The 25,689-nt window shown below is 45.9% G+C and overlaps 2 long non-coding RNA genes across 2 annotated transcripts; one reads left to right on the forward strand and one right to left on the reverse strand.

The window, feature by feature from the left end:
• The first annotated feature begins 623 nt into the window (after positions 1-623).
• Positions 624-5,866, forward strand: LOC142923016 (uncharacterized). Its single transcript, XR_012940475.1, has 2 exons — positions 624-1,071; positions 3,298-5,866. It is a non-coding gene; the product is annotated as an uncharacterized LOC142923016 (long non-coding RNA).
• A 13,873-nt stretch (positions 5,867-19,739) lies between these two features.
• LOC142923044 (uncharacterized) lies at positions 19,740-24,259 on the reverse strand. Its single transcript, XR_012940493.1, has 3 exons — positions 24,170-24,259; positions 21,776-21,869; positions 19,740-19,825 (listed from the first exon to the last, which is right to left on the reverse strand). It is a non-coding gene; the product is annotated as an uncharacterized LOC142923044 (long non-coding RNA).
• Positions 24,260-25,689: the final 1,430 nt, after the last annotated feature.

Below are 25,689 nucleotides of genomic sequence, written 5' to 3' on the forward strand. Positions count from 1 at the left end.
CCCCCAGCTCCATCGCCCCCCCCGGCTCCGTCGCCCCCCCCCGGCTCCGTCGCCCCCCCCCCCCCGGCCCCGTCGGCTCCCTCCGTCAGCTCCCCCGGCCCCCTCACAAACGGCCCCGCCAGCCGCTGCTGGGAACGCGGTATGTGACGTCATACCACTTCTAGACAATCTCAGAGCACCCTCTACCATCGAGAGCATAGGAGTGCCCACTACATAGGGACTACCCAAGATCAAACCTGGCTCCCACCCTCTAATCGTCACTCAACTAGAGGTGACGCTATCTCCATCATTGCACATTACAGCGCAATTCGCCGTCTGCGTGGCATCACGATGGTCGAGGCAGAGCACGTGGTGTCACACAGCTGCTTAATCTGCTAAAACTGTGTGGTGTTTTGAATTAGGTTTACATTTTACTTTTTTTATCGTAGTGTTGTGTTCATGTGAATGTTCAAATGCTTGCAGTGAAGATTGTTTTGAGATGCCTAAAGTGTTTCGATGCAATTTTACGTATTTCTATATATTCCAATAACAATTTTAAGCTTGTATTACAATTTAAATAACCCAATGTATTCACGATCAAATAGCTAGTCACAATTGTACCTAACCGAGACCTCTTAGAATTTAGTAGCAACATTTTATATTTATAATTATTATTTCTTTTACCTGGCTAAAATTACATGACTATGCTTACAGGTGACACGTGGTTTGTTTTCATTTTCTTCAGGTGACTCGATGCATTTGTCGTGATGGCATCAAATGATCCTGCATATGAGATTATTAGAACCAACAAAGTGAAACTGCAGGAATACCTCCAGGCGAAGTCTTCAGAAGTGCTTGACCATTCCTGTCAAACAGAGATAGTCCCCATTGTGCGAACACGGCACCTGGTTGACCTGGTGCTCGGCAAGGGAGAAGAAGTGTGCATGAGATTCATTGAAGCCGTGCTGGTGCCGCTGAGATCCGAGATCCCTCTCTTGGATCAGTGGATATCACAGCATGAGCAGCAGCTCAACGTGATGGGTGTCGATCTGAGCTGAACTGCGGGTAAAGCCATCCCTGGAGCAGCTTCTCGTGAGTGATGCTAAACTTCACATATTCATTTGCATGTCTCTGGCAAATTTAAGTGAAATAATTGCTTTGAACTGATATGAATTGTCATTTAATATTAGCAAACTGCACCACCCTTGCATGACAACATTCCTCTCAGAAGGAGGACATTAATATTCCATTCCATAGCAGGGTCTGTACAAGGAATCAGCAACTTGGAGGAAAGGATGGATGGATAATGGAAATGTGTGTCAGTATCAAAACATTACATCCACACTGGACCCCAACATTCCTGAATTTCTGTCCTATCCTACACCTCATTTTCCTTGCAAAAGACTTAAACATGGTGATGTTCTCTCACCTCTTCAGACACAGACATTTTATTTCAGCTGGAAGAATGTAATGAGCTATGAAGCTCTTTCAAGTGTCAAGCCCAAGATGTTTGGCCATGGCAGCAAACCCATCTGCTGCCATGGTCTCCATGACTTGGTACAATCTGGATTCCACCAAGGCCATGTCGTTGAAACTGCAGGGTGAATGACCACCTCTCTTAAATTATGGAAGCTGCTTCTACTCCATCCTCTTGAATCGGCATTGCTATGCAGGCATCTCTCACACACTTCCCCACTGCTTCTGCTTCACCCTCTAAAAGTGAGCCCTATTTTTCCAAGCAATGACTGCCTTCCGTTCAGAAGCCCCCATTCTATGGTGTTCCAAATGGCTCCGTCCTTGGCTATCTGCTCTTCTCAGTACAATGTCTCCTCCTTTGTGGACATTTTTTACTCCTAATTTTTTTATATATTGACTAGCTATCACTGCTATTTCTAAGGACACCCAGCCTTTTATCGCCATTGACTCATGAAACGGAACCTACTCTATCCTCTTAACTCTTTAAAAATGTTGACACTCCTACTGATACTCCTGCTGTTATGGAGTGACTCATGCAGCCAGCTATGGCTGCAAAGTTTGGTAGTACATGTTATTTATATCGTTTATTGTAAAATTTCAATCAGTTCTTATGATCACTGTTCCATTGCTTTTATAGCTTTCTTTTGGTGATTTCGAAAACGTTTTGGTTTAGCCATATTTGTTTGTTGTAGTACAGAGTTAGACTGATAACTTTAATCTAAATTGTCTTATGGTTGTTATTGTTTGACTTGCATCCCACTGGGATTTTTGCACACAGCATTGATATACAGTGCTTTTTCTGGAAGACTTTGCTGTTTTTTCCTGGATTTTTCTGTTTGCGCGTAGTCACTTTAAGATGTTTCTTTTTCCTGTTTTTATTTGTTGCGGTTGCACCCGATTCAAGAGCCGAATGGCTCACAGGGCTATACAAAATAAATGAAACTGAAACTGGATTGGTTATAATTCACTCCAGATTAAACGTCAAATTTGTATCCCTCTCATTTAGAAAAAAAGTCGACGTGATTAAATGACTCTGAATATATGATTCCCGAGAGATTAAAATAACATCAGATACAGAGGTATCACGGTTATTATGGTCAACATTGCCCAAGTGGTGCGCCTCTGGGTTCAGTGTTTACTTGGAAAGCAGATGGAAGTTGTTGAGCAAATTTTCTATTGGAAATCGACACTCTCCCCAATGTAGTGGATGCCACAGTGCTTGCTGATGATGCAGTAACCAGATTATTTGAAGTTTAAGTGAACCTACGATGCAACACGTGGTATGCTACGAATTCTGTAATTCATGTGGCTGTTGTGGAGGTGAAAGCACTTCATCTTCTCTGCTGCTATAGACCGTGCCTGGTGTACTGCACTCAACCACAGTGTAGCCCCCTTGCTAGGTGATGTAGGCCAGCTTGAAATGGAAAAGGAAACACAACCCCAATACCAGTGAAATATAAAAAGTAAAATTCAACATCCTAAACAACAAAAAATAATAATTGTAGGACAAGGCAGCAGTGCATTTTAGACACAAATTGATAGCATTAGGTTGGGATTATGCTGATGTACATCGTAATTTCAAATGTGGTGGTACTATCTTGTTTCACATGCAAAACAAACAAGACAAGTGGTGGTAAATCTTTGTTAAGATATGTAGAATACACATCGGGAAAATGTCCACACAATAATTTGTGATGTACATGATGGCGATACATTTTCCATGATGAACGAATTCGCTATGCTTTTTTTACGTAGTTTATTTTAAACATATTTGTCTGCTATAGGAATGTTTTTTTAGTGTAAATGAAACTAATTTGTTTTTAAATGATTTGTTTCATTTAGATAACCCTGGTGATGATTACAGAGAATTCTTGCTGAAGCTGACATCATTAACACGAGACTACAACGCACGACCTGGAGAACCTGCAGTATTTCTGCTGGAGAGAATGGTGAAGCCAATTCTGGTTCTCTACTACCGCCATTAAGAAACCAAGCAGCACGAGTTACTAGCGAGAGGCAAACAGCACAAGGAGCTGATGAAGAGAGCACAGAGAGAAGGGATGACTTACAATAATCTCTTTGATCTCATTGGAAAAGAAACACACCCCCGACTGGTTATTGTAGTTGGGACTCCAGGCAGCGGTAAAACCATGTTGAGCAAATTCATTGTGCACAGCCTGCTATCAGGTGAGAGAGTGTTTGCACGACGCTTTGAGCACATCGTGCTCATCACGTTCAGGGAGATAAATGATGTTGGAGAGGTGTCACTGGCAGAGCTGTTTTCTGTGCTGCACTCATGTTTGGGAAAAAAAGCGGATGAGGTTTACGCAAACCAAGAGAGAACCCTTTTTGTTATGGATGGGTTGGATGAGTTTGGAAAGTGCCTTCACTATGCCAATGCTTGCACTGATCCACGTAAGACGGCAACAGTAGAAGGCATCATTGCTGCACTAGTGAATGGAAACCTCTTGCCCAAGGCCTCGGTCTTGATAACGACCAGACCTATTGCCATGGCGCAGCTGAGTGGAGTGAATGTTGATCGAGCTGTTGAAATTGCTGGGTTTTCCCATGAGGATAAAATAGAATTTTTACGCAATTTTTACAAAGATAGGAATCTAGCAGAAAGAGTACTCAAGCTCCTGCAGGAAAATGAAACAGTGAATACATTGTCCCAGAACCCTTCATTCTGTCATATAGCAGCCATTACACTGAAGGAACATTTACAAAAGTCTGATCATTCTGAGATTATCCTCAAATCAATGACCGACCTCTTCACACAATACGTGTTTGGGCTCGTAGAACACCATGGACGTGGCAGCCACGGAGCCAAGGAAATTTTATTGTCTCTTGCAAATATGGCTCTGAAAGGGGTTCAGCAAAACATCCAGGTGTTCAGCCAAAAAGATCTAGAAGAGTGTGTTGTTAGTTCTTCTGAACTAGGAAGTACATTCATCAACAAAGTGTTCACATGTGAGGGCATTAAACAAGGGAGTTGTTTTGATTTAAAGCTTTCGTGACTGCAGTAATTCATATTCTTAGTTATTTTGGTAAAGTCACGTTTTATTATTTTGTTGTTTCCCTTCAACGTGACTTTACCGAAAGAACTAAGAATAAGGGAGTTGTTATTCGTTTTCACACTTAACAATCCAGGAATTCTAGCCATGCATTTGACACATTCAACACGGCCAGTGAGTGACATAATCAAAGCTATTGAGGACAGCAAAGATGGGAGGTTTGATGTGTTTCAGAGGTTTTTTTGTGGACTAGCATCAAGCACTCCATGGATGTTCTTTGAGGGTATCTTGGATCCTCCATCTGCAGATTCTCAAAAGGAAATAATCGAGTGGCTCAATCACAACATGGAAAATCAGAAGGTTGACAAACACAGGCTCATCAGTCTCCTGCACTGTGTGCATGAGCTGCACGACCGCAAGTCCATGAGTGATGCCACTCGGTCCATGACTGAGATAGACCTGTCATTCACAAGGCTGTCCCTGCCAGACTGCGCTGCCATCACCTCGATCCTGCTGCATCGAGAGGAACCTGTGGAGACACTCAACCTGTTTGACTGCGGCATTGGCACCGAGGAAATGAAGAGGCTTCAGCCTGGACTGCACAGATGTAAAGAGCTAGTGTGAGACTTGCACACCTCGCATTCACTACTTCACAAATTGTGTGTGCATGTTCGTGTGTGTAATGTTTGTAGACCCCTTCATTTCATGTCCTCGCCTTCCATACTCGAGGTAACTTATTTCACGTATGTGTATAAATATATTTAGGCTCGCTGGTCTCGTCATGAAATTGCAATGAAAAAGCACCAGAGGAGGCAGCTATAACTGAGGGGGACGTGTCTAACACGCACCCCTCAGTGAGGCCACGCCCCCCTCCGTGAGGCCACGCCCTCTATGTGAATCTGGCTCTGACACTAGCCAGTGCCTCCCCAGCTATTGACCTCACCGCACATCACTGGTGCGTACATAGAGGTGTGTATCACACAACATGCACATATCCTAGCCACTTTACGTATGACTTCGATAGTCACCCTATATCTGTTTAAAATGTATGTATTTTAACTTTCAATTGGTGTGTCTGCTGCAGACATCGTGCTGCTCGCAGCAGACATCGCGGCTATCGCGATTGTCACCTGAAGACGGGCGCTTGTGTTGCAACTGTAACGTGATTTATTTTGTTTAATTAATGATTGTTTCATATTCTTGGTTCTTTCGGTAAAGTCACGTAGAAGGGAAATAATAAAATAATAAAAATTTAACTTAAATTCTCACGACATTTCGTCGTGAGAATTTTCCCGAAATAACCAAGAATACGAATCCCTGCAGTCACGAAAGCTTTAAATCGAAATGTAATGATTGTGGAATGTTCATTTCTTGCATTAAAGTTGTTTTTGCTCTGATTTCTCTTTGCTTCATTGCTCTAATTTATTAGTTTTATTTTTTGGTGTCAGGTCACACTTGCAAATTAGGCTATCCAGGTAAAAAAAACAGGTTAAAAAATACACCTGATATTTCAAATTTCTATGTCAACATATATCTATATACCGAATAACAGCACTTCAACAGCCTCGGAATGCTTAACAATATCAATAAATTTCGATTTAAAGCTTTTGTGACTGCAGGGATTCATCTTCTTGGTTCTTTTGGTAAAGTCACGTAGAATAGAAAAAAATAATAAAAATAAAACATAATAAAATAAAATTCTCATGACGTTTCGGCCACAACACAAGTAGCCTACTTCAGGTGAAGAAACAGAACTGTCAGGACGACAGCGCTTCAATGAACACTGCTAAGCTTGGCGGCGTCTTTTAAGCTGGGTGGGAGGAGCAGAGCGCCTTGACAAAGGAGTTTACATATCAACAGAAGAATTTATCATTGATGTAGCTGTGTTAATGTGTTGGATTAGCAGAGTGTTAAAGTCAGAAATTAGCATGTAACTGGGAGATTAGCATGTAACTGGTCATGGAAGTAGCTATGTTAAAGTCAGAGTTTACATATCAACAGAGGCATTTAGTATATTGACGCTAAAGAACTGCAACTACCCAACTGTCGTACAATAAGCCGATGTGAAAGAACTAAGAATAAACTACATCAATATAATACATGTACTCAATATATTCTTCAATAAGTTGAGCTATTAACGTAAAGTAACTGGGTATGCACTACACTGTATAATGAATACCAAATAGTAAACTGATAAAAAAACTAAAATATAAACTACATCAATATTCTAGATTTGAAGCTTTCGTGACTGCAAGGATCCATACTCTGGTTCTATTCGGTAAAGTCACGTAGGTAAAAATAAAATAACAAAAATCACGACGTTTCGGCCACAACACAAGTGGCTTTCATCAGGTGAAGGGACCGTACTGTCCAGAGGACAGCGTTGGAGTGAATACAGCCAAGCCCAGGTCGCGTCCTTTAAGCTGTGAGCTGCACCTGTGGTGACTGCTATATCGGGGAGACAAAACGACATGTCTCTGACCGAATCGCGAGCACAAATCAGATTTGAAACACGGCAGAACAAATTCTTCTGCCGTAGCTGATCACTTACAACGCTGTGGGTGATCACGATATTGTTTTCTCCGATACCAAGGTTCTCTGCAAACCCACGGGTTTTAATCAGAGATTTGTCCACGAGGCAATTCAGATTTACAAACACAGACACAATTTCAACCGAGAGGATGGTTTCAAATTAAGCAATCATTGGAAAGATGTTCTAAATCAAACCAAACATTATACTAATTTTCAATGGTACAGTATATTTTTTCAAGTAGTGGTATCCCAAACTTTAATAGCAGGTTATTTCCCTTCACACCAACATTATGTAAAATCCCCCCCCTCCCCAACCGTGCCGGTCCAGTACATCATTTTATGCTAATTCCTTTGTCAAGGCGTCTTTTGTTTCCTCCCACACAGCTTAAAGGACGCGACCTGGGCTTGGCTGTCTTCACTCCAACGCTGTCCTCTGGACAGTCCAGTCCCTCACCTGATGAAGGCCACTTGTGTTGTGGCCAAAACGTCGTGATTTTTGTTATTTTATTTTTACCTACGTGACTTTATCAAATATAACTAAAGAGTATACATCAACATTATCAATAAACTCAATATACTATCCAATCAGCTGAGCTACTAGCAATGAGTTACTATACATTACAATTCTATGACGAAAAAAGTAGCGGTTTCTTTTCAATGTTAGCACCACGGAAAGCGACAAGCTTTGTTCAGTCGGACGAGTCCATCTATGCTCGGAACGGAGGAGGGGGGAGAAAGAGAAACAGCCATGATGCGCTGCTCTATCCTGTGTTGCATTACAACTATGCTATAAACTAGACTACTATACATTACAACCTTCCAATCTAAACTACATTGTATAATATCGTATATACAGCCCAATGTAAGCTCTAACATTATGCATTATATTGATATGCCTCCAATTAAACTTTTTTTTATATATTACACGACTATACACCGTAATATACACTGCCATAGACAAACCCCACCATTGAATTATACAATGCATTACTATACACTACCCTATACTTTAGACTATAAAATATTAGACTTGTAATATTACACTATGTATTATTCTACCAACCCTACTCTATACAACACTGCTGTATATTCACTATACAATTACGATACTATATATTGCCTTATGAATTATGTTAAACATTACACTGTTATACTATTTATTATTATACAACATGCTAAAAACCATACCATTGACCGTCGTGTGAAAGGTACTAAGAGGCAGTGCCAGCGAATGGACTGCGGTCTGAAAGTCACCGTAAAATACAATCAATCAAGAACCGAAATGGTTTATAACGTCTTTCCAATGGTTACAAAGCCAAAATCCATCTTCTCGGTTGAAATTGTCTGTGTTTGTATATGTGGATGGCCTCATGAACGAATCTCTCATGGTAGCCGGATGGCTTGCAGAGAACCTCCGTCTTGGAGAAGTCAATGTCATGTGAGCCCACTGAATTATAACAGTGATCTGCCACGGCTGAGGTATTCGTCCTACTGTGCTTCAAGTCTGCTTTATGTTCACGGATGCGGTCTGAGATATGTCGTTTGGTTTCTCCAATGTAGCTGCTACCACAGAGGCAACTTAGTTTGTAGACGCCCGGGTACTGTATGTCTGGAACCACATCTTTTACAGACGGAACCAGATCACGGATTTTATGTACTGTGTTGAATCGGACCTGGATCTTGTGTTTATTCAGGATTTTGGAGATCTTTTTTGTGACCCCCGCAATGTAGGGTAAGGTGATGGTTTTGAATGGCTCCTCAAGAGGATCCTTCTTCTTGGTTGGAGTGATGGCTTTGTGGATTGTGTAGTCGGAGTAACCATTAGCCTTGAGAGCTTGGTGTACATGCTCGAGTTCACTGGCAATGTGTTCCTGGTCGGAAATGCATTGGGCTCTATGGTATAGAGTCTTGATGAGGGAATTCTTCTGGGATGGATGGTGGTGGGAATCCGGTTTTAAGTAAGCATCCATATGGGTAGTTTTCCTAAAGACGCTGCCAAGCTTAGCAGTGTTCATTGAAGCGCTGTTGTCCCGACAGTTCTGTTTCTTCACCTGAAGAAGGCTACTTGTGTTGTGGCCGAAACGTTGAGGGAGAATTTTATTTTATTGTTTTATCTTTATTTTTTTATTTCCATTCTACGTGACTTTACCGAAAGAACCCAGAAAATGTACCAATAATTAAATTTAAATGTACAATTTTATTGGGAGACTGTCATTGTCTCGGTGTGGTCTGGAAATGTGTATTGCTGTTGTTTTACTGCCTTTCCAAAGCTTGGGATCTGATGTAATTTGAACTTGCATGCTAATATGTATTAAGTGACGCCACGGTGGTGTGATGCTATCTTCCTCGGCTGGTATGCAGGAGTTTGGGGGTCCGACCCTGATACCTGCTGTACATGTGGAGTGTTCAAGTTCTCTCCGTGGACACATGGAGATTTTCTCTGGGTCCTCCAGTTTTTCCCTCCACATTTAGAAACATCCGTTTAGATTATTTTGCTACTATAAATTTTCAAGTGGTAATCCACTTCCTCGAGCTATTATATGTGGCCAGGTCGCTTCTGAAAAACAAGATAATAGCTCTGGGCCTTACCTGGTATGATAAAACAGAGTTTATTTTGTTTCCATATTTTTAAGTGATTTGTTCACCTTTACTATAGTTTGCACTCTCATCGTGTATTTATATTGGTTGTTGTAATTTCCTGTCCTCTCTTGACTCCACTCATTGGATTACTCCAGTATAAATATTCAGATTCTGCTATTAGGTGTAGATTTGTATTTGTATATTCAGCCTTAACCGAGTACCCATCGCAGTGTGTAAACATCAGCAGTGCGGAGACAAAGGTGGCCGAGCATGGCACTGGCCACACCACACCCTCGTGTGCCATGTCAGCCTGAATAGGTGCTCACTAACTGCACTTTCCCCAACAGCCTGTGTAGACTACATGAGGGATCTGTGTATGGTTTCCTTGTGTGTGTGTACTGTATATGGGGGATTTGTGTTGTATTTGTGTCTGGGGGTAGCCGTGACTGTAGGTGGTGATGATGAAACACGGAAACAGAGAAGAGACTCCCAGTGACCCCCACTCCTGCGCTCTCAGTTTCAGCGCATTGAGCTTTTGGTGCAGGAGGTTTAGTAAATTTCCATATGGCTCACTCCACTTCCTTCTCTTGCTTGTCAAGCATTCAAACTTCTCGCATGGACTACGTGCTGGAGAATACAAACTCGGTGTAACTCACAAGAGGACTCTCCTGGTTACTCATGCGGCGTTGCCATTTAAAGGTTTCAATATTATTGCATATTTTTGATATTGTACCCAATACTTTCATCGACCTACTAATGGTGTCACGAGACTAATAATATAACCTGTTTGGATATCTCATGATGCAGTGCAAGCATTTGTGTTAGAAAGTGGCCCACAAAAGTGGATATCACAGGGCTTACCAGTCAAATGCCTTCCACTGACACTCAGTTTCAGACAGACCCATAAACTCACAGAGATCCACAGACTCACATTGATATATAAAGACGCATGTTGATACAAAAAGACAAACAGCGAAATGTACTCGCACTGAGCTAGACGTACAGGGTTGCATAGACTCAATAACAACCGCCATTCGCCACTAAGTGGCGGTTACATCACCACGACGCTTGTGCCAGGCCATGTGCATAGACTCGCACAGAGGCACACAGACAGTCTCGCTTCGACAAACACACTCACAAAGAGGCTCGTATATCAACTCAAATCTACACACTCACGAAAACGTCCAGACTCGTACACAGAGCCACTCCCCCACTAGCCCCGCCCACACTACCACTAGAGATGCCCATTCCCGACTAGACCCGCACACTCCGCGACGAGGCCCGCCCACTTCCTCAATTAGTCCAACCCACTTCACCACTAGCCCTGCCCACTCCAGTCGTAGCCCCCACTCCACCACTAACCCAGCCCACTACCATTTAGATCCGCCAAATTAATAACTTGCCACGTCCACTATATCACTAATACCTCCCACTATTATCCCACTGCTAGTTCATTTTCTCATTTTTAACCGTCTGGACCACCAATTCTCGTCGTTTTGGTCTCCCTGCATCAGCCCTCACTCCCCTCCAACAAATAAAAAAGACTTCCCACAAGTTATTTTCAATCTCCCATTTATTCTCACACTTTGCCTCTCCTCCATCAACTTTACTGGCTTCCCGTTCACGACCATTGTCTTTTCAAATGTCTGATGCTCATCTTCAAATCTCTCTATGGCCTTGCCCCACCTTCTCTTGCCTCTCATCTCCTTCCATGTCCCCTCTCGTCCTCTCCGTTCCCAATATTCTCTGTTCCTCCATCTCCCTGCGTTCAATCCTTCTCCCTGCACACCTACACTGGAATAATCTTCCCCAGCACATTAAGAAGTCCCCCTCCTTAACCTCATTCTGTTCCTCTCTTAAAGCCTCACCGCTTCTCCATTTCCCATTCTCTACCCCTCCCTCCCCTATCATTTTGTCTTCTGTTTTCAGATGGCTGATGTAGATGCAGAGTAACAACTACAATTTCACATTCAGGTGGTCAAGCCAGATAACCACGTCAAGAGTAGCGCAGTGTGTCATTGTCATGTGGATCGGACATTGCTTCATTGTATGTTGATTGGTCTGTTCTGGATGACCACAGTTGAACACTGGAGAGTTTTTAATTTTCCATTTGTGCATCAGGTATCTGCATCTGCCATGGTTTGTGCAGTGGATGCGGTTTAGGGTGGACCATGAGCTTTTTGGAAGATCAAACCCAGGGATCTGCCTTGGGCCTTTCACAAGGTGTTCGTTAACATCTCGCCACCAGATGAAGTGAACACCACTACGGTGTGCTCGGCATGGGTGTTCAGTCGTGATCATTTTAATCCATTCTATCTCACACCTGCCCACCGTGTCGTGGCAGTTTTTCTGTTTTTCCTGCATTGCATTTTTTATTTTAGAAAATATTTCATCTGGAAAATCCATTGCGATAAAATATCTTACGTGCAACGTTGCACAGGAATATCGGGTGGAGCAGCTGCAGTGCTTAGAGCACCGGCACTAGAAACCCATGGCCTGAAATCAGTCGAGTGACAGAAGAATCGGTCCTGCCCCCCTCGCTTCACCAACCCATAATGGGCGTAATGGTGAAATATAGCAAGAAAGCATTACTACAGATAATATGTAGGAAGGCCTTTATCCAACAGTACAGCAAGCGGGTCTGTGAATTCCATCTGTTGCAGAACTGTGAGTGTTATCCTCTCATGTGCAACGTGGAGTTTCTCCCGGTACTCTGGTTCCCTCCCACACAAAGCCAAACACCTGTTTCATGGAAATGGTCAGCCGTCCCAGGGCAGGAATTTCTTAAAAAATTAGTCTTGGGATGCCGGTGATGTTTTCGTAGATAGATGGACAACATTGTTATTATCATTATATTTGTAATTCTCTCTCTCTCTATGCTAGGAGCACTCTTTCCCTCTCCTCCACACAAAAAGCTAAGACAAAGAACCCCTAATAGCCATACAGGCTCTAGAGTCAAGTGCTCTTTGGGACAATGGCTCAGCCTATTTCTTATCTCGTAACACCCATGTCCCCAAAATGCAGCTCTCCCCTGAGCGCCGTCTTCAGCAAATACACTCGGCTCCACATTCTCCTTTACTGCATCAGTCCATCTCTTTTCCAGCCTGTGTGATGTCCGTTTATAACCCTCTATCTGCCCCAACATAAGCTACTTGAGCATGTGGTGGCTGGGTATGTTGGCTAGATGACCCAGTCAACTCAAGCATTGCCCGTCGGAAGAGCTCACGTGATGTGAGCTCACAATCCAGCCTGGTTAAACCAAGGATGGATGGGCATAAGTAGGAGAGGGGGGCGATGCCAACCCCAACTGCAAGTGATTATGAAATTATTTATTACAACTTTCATCAGCTGGCTGAAACCAGGCCACTGTCGGTTTTAATGGGGTCCGAGATGGACACCCACCACCAGAGTGGAAGACTCTCAAGCGCATCTTCCTGTGACCAAGCCACCATTACCTGACTCCCGATAATGGGGAGGTGAGCCCACCGTTACTTGAGATTCGCAGCTTCCCACACCGCATTCATTGTTTTATTCAAAAGAAGAGCCACTCCCTGTTTTGCAGTTTCCAATCCCATGTTTAGGACTGTCCATGCCTCAGTGGTTGGTACTATGCAACCTACGACTAAAACTAAAACGGACATCCAGAACACAATGAGAAGAGGAGGAGGCACTCGAGAACAAGGAGACGAGGAAGTATGAAGAGGAAATCTTCAGCAGAATCAGGGGGGCAAAAATTAAAAACCTTAGTATAGCAGGGAGAGAGATCGCGGAGACACGGACTTTGGAAACAAGTTGATTTGCAACTTGCAGCAACAAAAACATCATCGTCAACATCATCAACATAATGACTCATTCCTATTGGGTTCCAGTTATGGTGGTTGCTTTGGTGACGGTGGTTACTACGATGATTGCTGTAGTGATGGTGGTTTGCTGCTAGAGTGAATGTGGTTTCTATGCTGTGATTGCAACTATGTTGATGGTGATTGCTGTGTTGTCGTTGCCATATTGGTGGCTGTGGTGACGGTGGTTGTTGCTAGACTGATTGTGGTTGCTACGCTATGGTTGCTGACAGTGATGGTGGTAACTACGGTGATTACTGTGGTGATGGTGGTTGCTGCTATGGCGATGGAAGTTGCTATAATCATGGCGGTCTCTACGGTGACCATCGTGGTGATGTTGGTTGCCGCGATTGCTACGGCGGTTGCCGTGGAGATGCACGCAGTGGTCCTGGCAGTGGAGCAGATCCAGGCGCTCCTGGGCGAAGGACTCCTGGGTGCGAGTCCAGGACAAGACGCGAGACTCTCCACTGGAGAACTCCGCCTTGAGAGATTCACAGTTACGCGATCAGAGCTGCCTCAACGCATCCAGGGGGTCCTGAGAGAGACACGGAGACTCGTGAACTCGCACAAAGACGCACGCTAAGACTCGCAAATAAACTCACCTCATGATTCACAGACTCGCACAGAGACACGGAGGCTTAAACAGAGACTCACACAGACTCACAGCTTCACGAGCAGCGCTGCCACTCGCTCACAACTCGCCCACCCGCTCACCCACTCACTCACCCTCCCACTCATCCACCAGCCAGTTACCCATTCACCATCCAGAAATTCACCTACCCCTTCACCACCCACCCACTCAAACCGCCTGCTCACCCACTCGCTCACCCAGCCGCTCACCTCCTAACCCATCCACCACTCATACACCTACCCGCTTGCTCGCTCACCCACTCACCACCGGTTCACCAACTCGCTCGCCGATTTGCTCACCACTCACTCGTCCACCAACTCGTCCACCCACTCACTCGCTCACCCACGCTCTCAACCACTCACTCACCATCCACCCATTCCTTCACACACTCACCAACCACCTACTCACCCGCCCATCCACTCACCAACCCACCCACTCACCTACCCACCCACTCACCCACCCACCCGCTCACTTACCCGCTCACTCACCCATTCACACACCTGCCATCTGCTTATCCACCCACCCACCCGCTCGTCCACCCACCCGCTCACTCACTCATTCACCTACTCACACACCCACCATCTGCTTACCCACCCATCCACTCACCCAATCGCTTACCCACTCACTCACCACCCTCCTGCCCACCCGCCCACCCACTCACCAACCATACCCGCTCACCAACCCAAGTGCTCAACCACCCACCTGCTCACTCACCCACCCACTCACACACCTGCCACCTGCTCAACCACCCACCCACTCACCCATTCGCTCACCCACTCACTCACACATCCACCCAACCACTCACCACCCACCCATTCATCCACCCACTCACCACCCACCCACACCCACCTGCTCACCCACCCATCCATCCACACATTCACCCGCTCACCCATCCACACATTCATCCGCTCACCCACCCACACCCATCTGCTCACTCACCCGCTCAAGGGAGGATAGACTTTTAGTTAGTAAAACATCTGTAAACAAATCAGGATTACTTGTTTTACAGATGATAAAATAGATCAGTAGACAGGGGCTGTATGCGTTTCTACGTTGTAATTTATATTCTGCACAAAGGCGACTCCACAGCAGCTGTGGCGAGGCAAGGCCGGCGATCACGAGAGCCAGATGACAGCAGATAACGAGAGAAGCACGCGTTATCGTCTAGCTGTGGGTGTGCTCAACTGCGCGTGTGTTTGTGGCTAAGTGCGCGAATGTGGATCAGTGTGTTATTAAATTACGAGGCTGCAATAAGATCCTTGTATGTATGTCGACCTTCTGTTGCACCGTGCTTAGCCAACCGTGATAATCGGACATTACTCAATTGTATTTTACATCGAGCAATCAGCACCCCTACGTACAGAGCAAAGCCGCTTGCAGGTGAAATGCTGAGTTGCCCTCTTATTGTTAAAAAAAAGTTGCCACTGGGGGTGCCCTTTAGAAGTGCAAAGGGGATTGCATTCCTCGCAAACCACGTGGCCCAGCTTTGCCCTTGAGAGGCAGTCGCGCCGTGCAGGCGTCCCAGTGTCAGCGCTGTCACCACCGTCACCACCATCACCACCGTCACCATCGTCACCACCGTCACTATCATCACCACCCACACCATTGTTACCACCGTCACCACTTTCACCATCATTACCACCGTAACCAACGTCACCACCCACACCATCGTTACCACCATCACCCTCCACGTGTAGGATTCACGGCATTTGAAGGGACAGGGAGTCATCTTAGATGAAAAACCATACATAGGTGTGCAGCATGCATGCACCCACCCTCTCCAACTTATCTAGACCAACAGCTCAGAAAAACTGAATTTGTGACCAAGTTGTCGTTTAGACCGGCGGTCCCCAACCTTTTTGGCACCAGGGACCAGTTTCGTGGAAGACATTTTTTTCACGGACTGGGGGGGTGGTCATCATTGGGCCTTTCCCCCTTTTCAAAGAAGCTCTCCAGCGACGTTTCTTTTTTGCTCATTTTGGCGAGGGTTAGCTTGTGGGCTTTATACCAAAACTGTGACTGAGACAAGTGCGCAGTGCGGGAAAAAGGCGCGGACGGAAGTGGTAAATACAATGGGCAGGCCACGCGCAGACTAAAATAAGTTACGGATTCCGACTTCTCATAAGGAGCGCGCAACCTAGATCCCTGGCATGCGCAGTTGACAGTAGGGTTCGCGCTCCTATGAGAATCTAATGCCGCCGCTGATCTGACAGGAGGCGGATCTCAGACGGTAATGCAAGCGATGGGGAGCGGCTGTAAATACAGATGAAGCTTCACTCGCTCACCCACCGCTCGCCTCCTGCTGTGCGGCCCGGTTCCTAACAGGCCACGGACCGGTACCGGTCCGCGGCCCGGGGGTTGGGGACCCCTGGTTTAGACCACAGACTCAAAGCGTTGAGAACACGTGGCCGTCCCAGCAACAGGCAGCAGTGAGACAAAGACAACTGTGGACCGGTTTCGTCTAATTAGGACTCATTAGTGCAGGACGGTAATCAATACTTTCTCTTGCCATATGCCTCTGGCAGCCCCATATATGGAGATGACCTTTACACTATGGTGACCCCATACACAGTTGTCTAAAGGTAACAGTAATCAAATCTGTAAATGATGAGAAAACCAATCACAACAAATATAAATTATGCAGGCTGGAAACAATAGATTTCACAATGGTATCAGTGAAAATAGTATACTTTTTTTTTACGGTAAAGTCACGTTTACACGTTCAGATACAAAAACACTCCGCATGTACCCTCCCCGAGTGAATCTAAGTAATTAAAATAAAACAAAAACAGCACCATGCATTACTGCTCTACTTTGTAGTCGCGAAAGTCTAGTGTGACTAGTCTTGATCAAATCGTGTTTATGCATATACACGTGCCTGAGTAAACATTTTAACGATGATAATCCTCTACAATTGAAAAAAACATCGCATTAAGAAGATGTGTGTGGGAATATTTACAAGGCCTAAAAGTTGCACAGCGCATACGACTTAGGGGTCTATAGCTGTACGCACTGCCGTGCAGTTGAAATCCTTTAAATTGTGAGAAAAAATCACACGCGGACAGAGTTATTTGTGGTTGGTGCACTGCTTTATGAACCACATATGTATTAGACAGTCACCCACAGAAGTTGATATAACAGAGCTACCTCTAATTACAAATGTAATTTTCTTCTTGATTTCCCCGCATCTGCCCTCATTCCCCTCCACCAAATAAAAAATTATTCTGCACGAGTTATTTTCAATCTCCCCTTTAATTCTCACACTTTGCCTCTCCTCCTTCAACTCCAATGGCTTCTCGTTCACTACCGCTGTCTTTTAAAATACCTGTCGCTGGTCTTTAAACCTCTCCATGGACTTGCCCTACATAATTTTGCCTCTTTCATCTCCTTCCATGTCCTCTCTCGTCCTCTTTGTTCCCAATCTTCTGTCTCTGTCCCTCCTCTTTGTGCCAAACCTCATTTATGGTCCCTCTACTTAACCTTCTTCCATTCCTCCCATAAAGCCCCACCTCCTCTCCATTGCCCATTCTCTACCTCTTCTCTCCCCTTAAGCCTCCACTCCTTCTCGTCCCTACTCTTCTCCGATCCCATTACTGTCTATCGCTGTCACTTATTCCTCAAACTTTGTACACCCCTGCCATCTAAATCATTCCATTCTGTCACCGCCTTGTGCTTGTTATGTCAAGAGAGAAGGCACTCTATAAATATACACCAAAGCCACCACCGCCACCACCGTCACCACCGCCACCAAGAAAAGGAACAGATTTATTTGTTGGGTCTGGAAGTGGCCAAAGTGCAAGTCGGCCATGAAAAAAATTTACATTTAAAATTACACCGCCACCAATTAAAACATTAAACACAAACACAAAGGTTGTCTGTATAACCTCAACGGACTCTTGAGGCAAGTGCTTTTAGCGAGCAACTATGAAAGCCAGCATGGTACACAATGGGGAGGGTGGCCAGCACCATTCCTGGCCGCCTTTATCTCCCGAGTAGTGATGTTTACACACCGCACCAGGTACTCATTGGAGGCTGAGTCGACATCGGGTTAGCCCAAAACCACTTTAGTTAATCGGTACTGGTGTTGCCAAGTTCATCGCGCAATACGCGAAACACTATACAATTACCGGATAATACGCATACCCACACAGGCTTGTGCATGTGTGGGTGGGTTATTTATACAGCAGTATGCAGCATGGCAGTCAGTCGGCACCTTCCGCAATGCACGTTTGTTATTCATGAGGGTGCACATCCTGATGTATTCATTGGCTGATCACCCGAAGCCACCGTGTGAGCTGAGAGTTTCTCGATCTTACCGGGTACTCGATAGAGCTGAGAAATGCACTGCGGTCAATACTCAGAGTCATCATTTAGAGGTAGAGACCCAGAGATGAAGAGAATCCTTAGCAGCCCGTACATGTTAATGGATAGCAGTGATGGTCCCAGCTGCTGACTTGTACACCAGGGGTGAAGAATTGAGACAAGGCTGTGGTCCCAAGATAATTTCACTCCTTCCATTTGTTTTGTATTGAGTGGCATCCTGACGGGTACGACACGGTTCAGACGCGGCCACCAGCTCAAAAAACACGTACAGAACAAACCCTGCGCAGAGAAGCATGCAGAGACGCGTGCTCGAAATCACACCAAGACAGAGGAACGCGCAGATGAGAGAACATACACAGAGGTAGGATCCCTCCTCATGTTGACCATGATGAGAAGGAAAGAGCAACACGCAGTTGAAAACGTTTCTGGAAGTGACGATGGCTGATGATCAAGAGTAACTTGGAGGGGAGGAGGTGGGAAGCTCATGCACAGGAGGTGCTGGGGCCGATTGTCACAGCGCAGGCGTCACGAGAAGTGACGTTGGTTTGGGGAGGCCTTCATCAAACAGTGGATTTACCACTGGTGATGATGCCCATAATGATGATGAATGCATGGGCAGTCCACTCACATTCGTGCATAATCAGGTGCACGTCCACTCCCCTAGTCACCCCTCCACTAATCTCACTCCCCGAGTCACCCCTCCACTCACCTCACCTCCATTCCCCGAGTCACTCTCACCTCGACTTCTCCACTCTATCGCCAGTCGCCCTGAAGAGGCCCAACTCCGGAGCCTCCCCCAGTGCCACGTTCACTCTCAGCACGAACATCGTGCGGTGCCACCCCCTCCTCTGCTGCATCCCTCCAACTCTTCCTCCGCCATTGCGAGAATCGGCTCCACGAAGGGTCCCACGCTGTCCCCGTCCCTCAATGGACTCATGTCCTTTGTTGATGAAGGCCATTTAATAAAATAATGATAATTAATTATGCACACACACACAGGTCACCAAAGTAGCCTCAATAGACATGTTAGGGCAAGTTGTGGAGCCTTGTGCTGTGGAACACACGAGGGGGTGGTATGTATTTTGTATGTTGAACTTCTTTTGCACGGTACGTAGCCAACCGTGCTAATCGGAGGTGCAGGGGAAGGGCAACAAAGTAAGCACAAAAAGTAGTTCTAAAGAAATGAGTTGTCAATCTAGATGTAAAAGTGCACAGCTCCAGTGGCTTCTAATATCAGAAGGAAGAGCGTTCGAGACGGCCGCAGAAGCGCTTCTGAAAGTGCGATGCAGCGACCGCCTTTGTTCGATGGTTCGACAAAATTCGCTGTGGGAATGTGATGTGGCCAACACCATGCACGCGGCCACCTTTGTCTCTCCAAATTGCTGATGTTTATTATAGACACTGCACCAGGTACTCTTTACAGGGTGAGTCGACCGAGGGAAGGTTCAGGACTGGGTCACACAGACACACACACAGAAAAAGATGCCCTATGTCAAATCCAGAGGCTTCTAAGAAAATGGAGGTGTAAGACGGACACAGCTATTACATGGATGAAGGTGTAATACAGATATTTGTGTTAAGGTGGTGCTGCTCACCTGAAAACAATAACAAAAATCCCACCACTCATTCATCTGTTTAATCTTTGATTGGAAAACGCTGGGCGAGACCTGCGACATTCGAGTGAGCTCACCTACTCGCTCACAAACACAACACTCAACCCAGTCAATCAACATGTTACACACCCTAAATATGACCCGCCTTGTCCTGGGGAAGACCTGCAACATGCTACTGAGCTCACCTCTTCACTCACCTACTCACCCACTATTGCTATGTCATCCACACACCCACACACTCGCTTATCTTAACAGACCTCAATAATTGACATTTAGCTCCTGAAGATATTGCTACATGCAATAAAACGCGAGTGTGTGAGTGATTGAGTGATTGATTGAATGTGTAAGTGAGCGTCTGGTTGCGTGAATGAGTGAGCATGTGAGTGCGTGTGTGAGTGTGTAAGGTGAACGGTAGTGTATCGGCGAATGTGCTGTGCTACAAATCTGGTGATCCGAGTTCAAATCTCGTTCACCAGTCTATGGGTCTCTGTGTAAGTCTTTACCTCTCTGTAAGTCTATGGGTCTCTGTGTAAGTCTATACCTCTCTGTAAGTCTATGCGTCTCTGTGAGTCTACGGGTCTGGTAAGTTTACTGGTCTCTGTGTGAGTCCATGGGTCTCAATGTGAGTTCATGGGTATCTGTTATCATCATCTGTGTTTGAATGAGTCGATGGCTCTGTGTGATTGACTCCAAGTCTCTCTGTTCGAGTGAGTTTGTGGATTTCTGTGCGAGTCTATGTCTACGTGACTTTACCGAAATAACCAAAGAGTAATTCCTGCAGTCACGAAAGTGCCAAATCAAGTTGGAGACTATGTCTCTCTGTGTAAGTGAGTACAACATATCCTTGCTTAACGCGGGGGTTGCGTTGTCGAAAATTGCTGCTTAAAGCTATTTTACGTCAAGCAGAAAACTTTTCTACAAGGAAAAACGGTAAAGGGGGAGACTCCGTTTTAGCACAATATAACTTTTATTATCATTTTTAATTGAGAGTACAGTACACTGTTTTCTATGTTCATTTTAAATGGGTTGTGTATATGTAGAAGATCTATATTATAATCTTTATTTATACTGGAGGAATCTAAAAAGCCCTTTTTCACAGATTTCCAGTTGGGGTGGTACAGAAAGTTACAAGAACAAACGATGCAAAAACACAATCGAAGTGAAAAGTATAGGAAAGGTAAGCAAATCACAAAAAAATAAAAATAAACTATTTTTATCTTACCTAGTAAAGCCCTCTAAGCTATTAGCTTCTATTTCAGAAGCGAACTGGCCACAAATTATAGATGAATGAAGTAGCTTATGACGTGGAAATTTATAGCAGCCAAATAATAATAAAAAGGCTGAAAAAGAGGATGACACGCCACGTAACACAGTGCGCACCGGTACAGCAACAGCTCCCAGCAATACAGAACAACGCTGCCAACACCCACACCACTCATAAGAGCAGTCCGTCATGTGCTACTCGAGTTATAGTGGGTGTGGTGTGCGCTAAGCGAAACACATTACATAAAAGACGAGGATGTACTGCATATAGTCCTCTACGTCAGTGAGTCTATGTCTCTCTGTGTGAGTCTGTGCGAGTGACTCTGTGGTTCTCTGTGTGGGTTAATCAATGGTTCTCTGTTTGAGTGAGTCTATGTGTCTCCATGTGAGTCAGTCTATGGCTCTGTGTCAGTGAGACTTTGGCTCTCTGTGTGAGTGCTCTCTCTGAGTGAGTCTATGGCTCTCTGTGGGAGTAAGTGGGTCTCTAAGGCCACCACCATCTTGCTCCCTGCCCAGTGCGTCCACCTGGTTGAGCTGCAGGAGTCTATTGTCCACCGCTCCAGACCGCACAGATATCCAGACGTCCACCTCCAGCACAGACACCGGCAGATTCTTAAACCTGGTGGTGGAAGTAAGGACACGAGAGGGGTAATAGTCAACCACCATTACCACCATCAATACCACCATTACAACCACCAAAATCACCGCTATCGTTAACACCACCATCAATATCACCACCTCCACCACAACGATCACTATCAAAATCACAACCACAATACTCTTTGGTTCTTTCGGTAAAGTCACGTAGGTAGAAAAAAATAATAGATCACGACGTTTCGATCGCAACACAAGCAACCATCATCAGGTGAAAAAATATAGCGAGAAAGCTGCTGAAACACGAAGTTATATTGGCTTGAGATAAGCTCAGCCCAAGGGTAAGTGGGCGGGGCTAGAGGTAGAATTTGCATGTAAATACAACACCACATCGTAGAAAAGGAAAGAGAGACACAGACACCGAGAGATCCACACACAGAGAGAGGCACACACAAAGAGACACACGAGAGACGCATATAGAGAAAAACACACCGGCAGAGAGAGATACCTACACAGACAGATGCAGAGACAGATAGACACAGAGAGAATAACATAATTGCCCATGAATTACTATGGTATGACAATGCCAATTACCAATGTCAAAGGGAACATCAATGAATGGTAAATGTGGGGTAATATCCCCAGAAGAGCATGTAGACTACGTTAAAAAATAAAATAATCAGGCAATATAATATCACATATGGGTTCATTTTAAAGTTTAATTATGACAAATAATATTGAAATAATTGTGCTCCATAGATTATCTTAATGGTCAAGTTACATAAACATCACGGAATCACTTAAGCTGACCATTTAAAAAGACATTAATTCCAAGATGTTGAGCAAAGGAAATTGTTTGGAAGTTCATCTCACACCAAGTACATGTTACTATGAATCTAAATCTGCATAGTTCTCGATCAGCAAAGTCGCAAACATGTTTTACCACAAGCAAGGAGTTCAGTGTAAAGCTGTTAAGCAAATTAACCACTGCACACGGTTTTAAAGTTCTCTGCCTCAAAGACAGCACTCTACCAAGTGTCACGACGCAGCTGCACACGCCACATGACAATAGGCGGAGTGAGTGAATCTAAGTAGACACTGGCCCTGTCAAAGCGGATCCCATGTCTAGAGTATTTGTGGCTGGTGCTACACATTTCTATGTGATTAGCCATTTTGCTGATCTATCATTTGTGGAAAGGTCGCTTCTGAAAAACAGCCACATAGCTCAGTGGGTCTCACCTGGTAAAATAAAAATAGTTTATGGAGTTCGTTCTGCCTCAACGCGTGTTTTCATAACGCCATTTGGATATGGCACGATGGATGTAATAGGGAACACGTTTTATAACGCGGATGCTAAGTGGATATAACGCGATTGAGTCAACAGAACCACGTCGCGCGAGTAGGAATGTGCGGTTGTTCGGCTGCCTGGGCACAGCGTCACACGAGGCATTGGGATGCTGCTGGATGCTTCCTGATGCTCCCCACGCGCCTCAGTCTTTGTTCAGCCGACACACGCATCTCACGCTGTTATCACGGACTGTGCTTTACCCTGTATTAGTCATTGTAACGAGGGAGTTTACACAACGCGGTGTTATTCAGCAACGCAACTACCGCGTTATAGAACACTGCAGTAAATATTGTCGCGGTGTGGAAGGAGCAATGAACGTCATCTTGTGGCATGGAAAGGCATCGCAGCCCTAGCGAGCAGCCAGAGACAAAGCCTGCACGCACGGCAAAGTTGTGATTGACCCGGGGACTATTAGCAAGTGACACGTATGGACTAATGGTTACTCTAAATGACGATGTTGACGTTGGTTAACGTGCTACAAATATGCTAAACGCACATCGCATTAGTTCTGGCAAATAGCGTACGTTTTATAAAAGTTATAATCGTTTAAAATGGTTAATTTGTATATCATGCCAAGTGAGTAATTTGCGTGTGGACCCTGACAGCGGCACTCAATGTCCAACTCTTGCGAATGCTCTCAGGGGATCTTTACCGTGCGCTGCGTTCACTCACTCAGCCCCAATCTCCCTGTCGTGAACTCACCACTCACTCACCTCACCCTTCAACTCACTCACCCTCCTCACCTATTAATTCTCCTCATTAACTCACTCACCCTGCAATCCACCCCCCCCCCCTCCATCACCCGGCACTCACCGCCTGTCCGTGACCACCTCTCCCGTGCCTACAACCACAAACACCACCACCACCTCTCCCGTGCCTACAACCACAAACACCACCACCACCTCTCCCGTGCCTACAACCACAAACACCACCACCACCTCTCCCGTGCCTACAACCACAAACACCACCACCACCACCTGCTGCTGCTGCTGTCGCGGTCTCCGCGTGGCGCCGCGGGCCCAGGGGGAGGCCTCGCGGCCCAAGAGCGGCGCCACGGCCCCCCCCCCTCCTGCTCCTGGCCCCTCCCCCTCGTCCCTCCTGGCCCCTCCCCCTCGTCCCTCCTGGCCCCTCCCCCTCGTCCCTCCTGGCCCCTCCCCCTCGTCCATCCTGGCCCCTCCCCCCCGCCTCCCTCCGCCCCCCACCCTGCGCGGCCCCGCCGCCCATTGCAAGAATGGCGGGAAGCGGACGCGGGGCCGACCGCGCGCCGCCTCTCGCGTGATTGGCTCGCTTCGCGTCACGTGGGGAAGGCGGAAGGGGAGTATGGGGGAGGAGCTGCACGGTTAGGGGCGGTGCCGTGGAGTCACGTGGTGAGCAATGATTGACAATAAGTGGGCAGGGATGGCTGTTACGTCATAGTGTACGTCACATCCGGTATTGACGTTGGTATAAATATCACGCCCCTTCGTGACGTGTCTCACACTTCCTTCCGTCCCGCGTGCCGTCAACACGAGCTGAGCATGGTGCTGCTGATCGTTGGCGTTCTGGTCTTGGCCATGCTTGGGATGGAGATCTTCATTTATCGTCGTTTTACGCTTTCCATCTCAGACTTTTACCGCGAGACCATGACGCTGCAAACGGAGAGGATGAGCCTGCAGAATGTGGAGCTCTGTCAGAAGAACAAGATGCTCCGTCTGGAGCTACAGCAGCAGCAGGAGGAGTTGATGGAGAACCGAGAGACTCTCCAGAGAGAGAACAGGAGCCTGGTTCAACAGCTTAAAGAGTGCCAGTTGGAGCTGGAGTCCACGAGAGTGCCTTGCAGGGAGAGCAAGTCTCTCCATGCGGATTTTCTCCGAGACTGCAATGCAGCACAGCGGCAAATGTCGCTGCGCTGTGAAAACAAAGATCTCCGGAGGTCGCTGCACGCCCACCTGACGGAGTTGACATTCCTGGATCCGCAGAGAGGCCAGGAACAGTTTAGGCTACGCGGGAAGCTGGTGCGTCACGAGGACATGTGGCATGGGGAAAAGAGGCTGCATGAAGAGAACCTTCATCTCAGTAGCCAGCTGAAAGAATTGAAATGCACCGTGTCTCAAATGTACCATGATGCCACCGATGCCCCTTCCACCGCCGCTGCCACAGCTTCCACCACCACTTCTGCCACCACCGCCACCAAGCCCAAGAAGAAGAGATTTATCCATTGGGTGCGAAAATTGCTGACGCGCAAGTCGGCCAATGTAAAAACATTGGGGAAATTGTGAAAATGACACCGCCCCAATTAAAACATTACTCAGAAAGACAAACATACCCCATAGAACATCAACATACTATTGGGGAAAGTGCTGTACAATATATATGTATCTATATTTAACTTTCTTTGCATCGTATGTAGTCAACCATACCAATGGAAGGTGCTGTTAGCGAATAATACAACTTATCGGTTCCATTCCTGAGAACTGTCCGTAAGTCGAACGGTTCATAAGTCTGAATACAATAGTGT

The sequence above is a fragment of the Petromyzon marinus genome, unplaced genomic scaffold (assembly GCF_048934315.1).
Source record: "Petromyzon marinus isolate PM22_M1 ecotype Great Lakes invasive population unplaced genomic scaffold, UKy_Petmar_22M1.pri1.0 PM_Scaffold_25, whole genome shotgun sequence".
Classification (NCBI taxonomy): domain Eukaryota; kingdom Metazoa; phylum Chordata; class Hyperoartia; order Petromyzontiformes; family Petromyzontidae; genus Petromyzon; species Petromyzon marinus.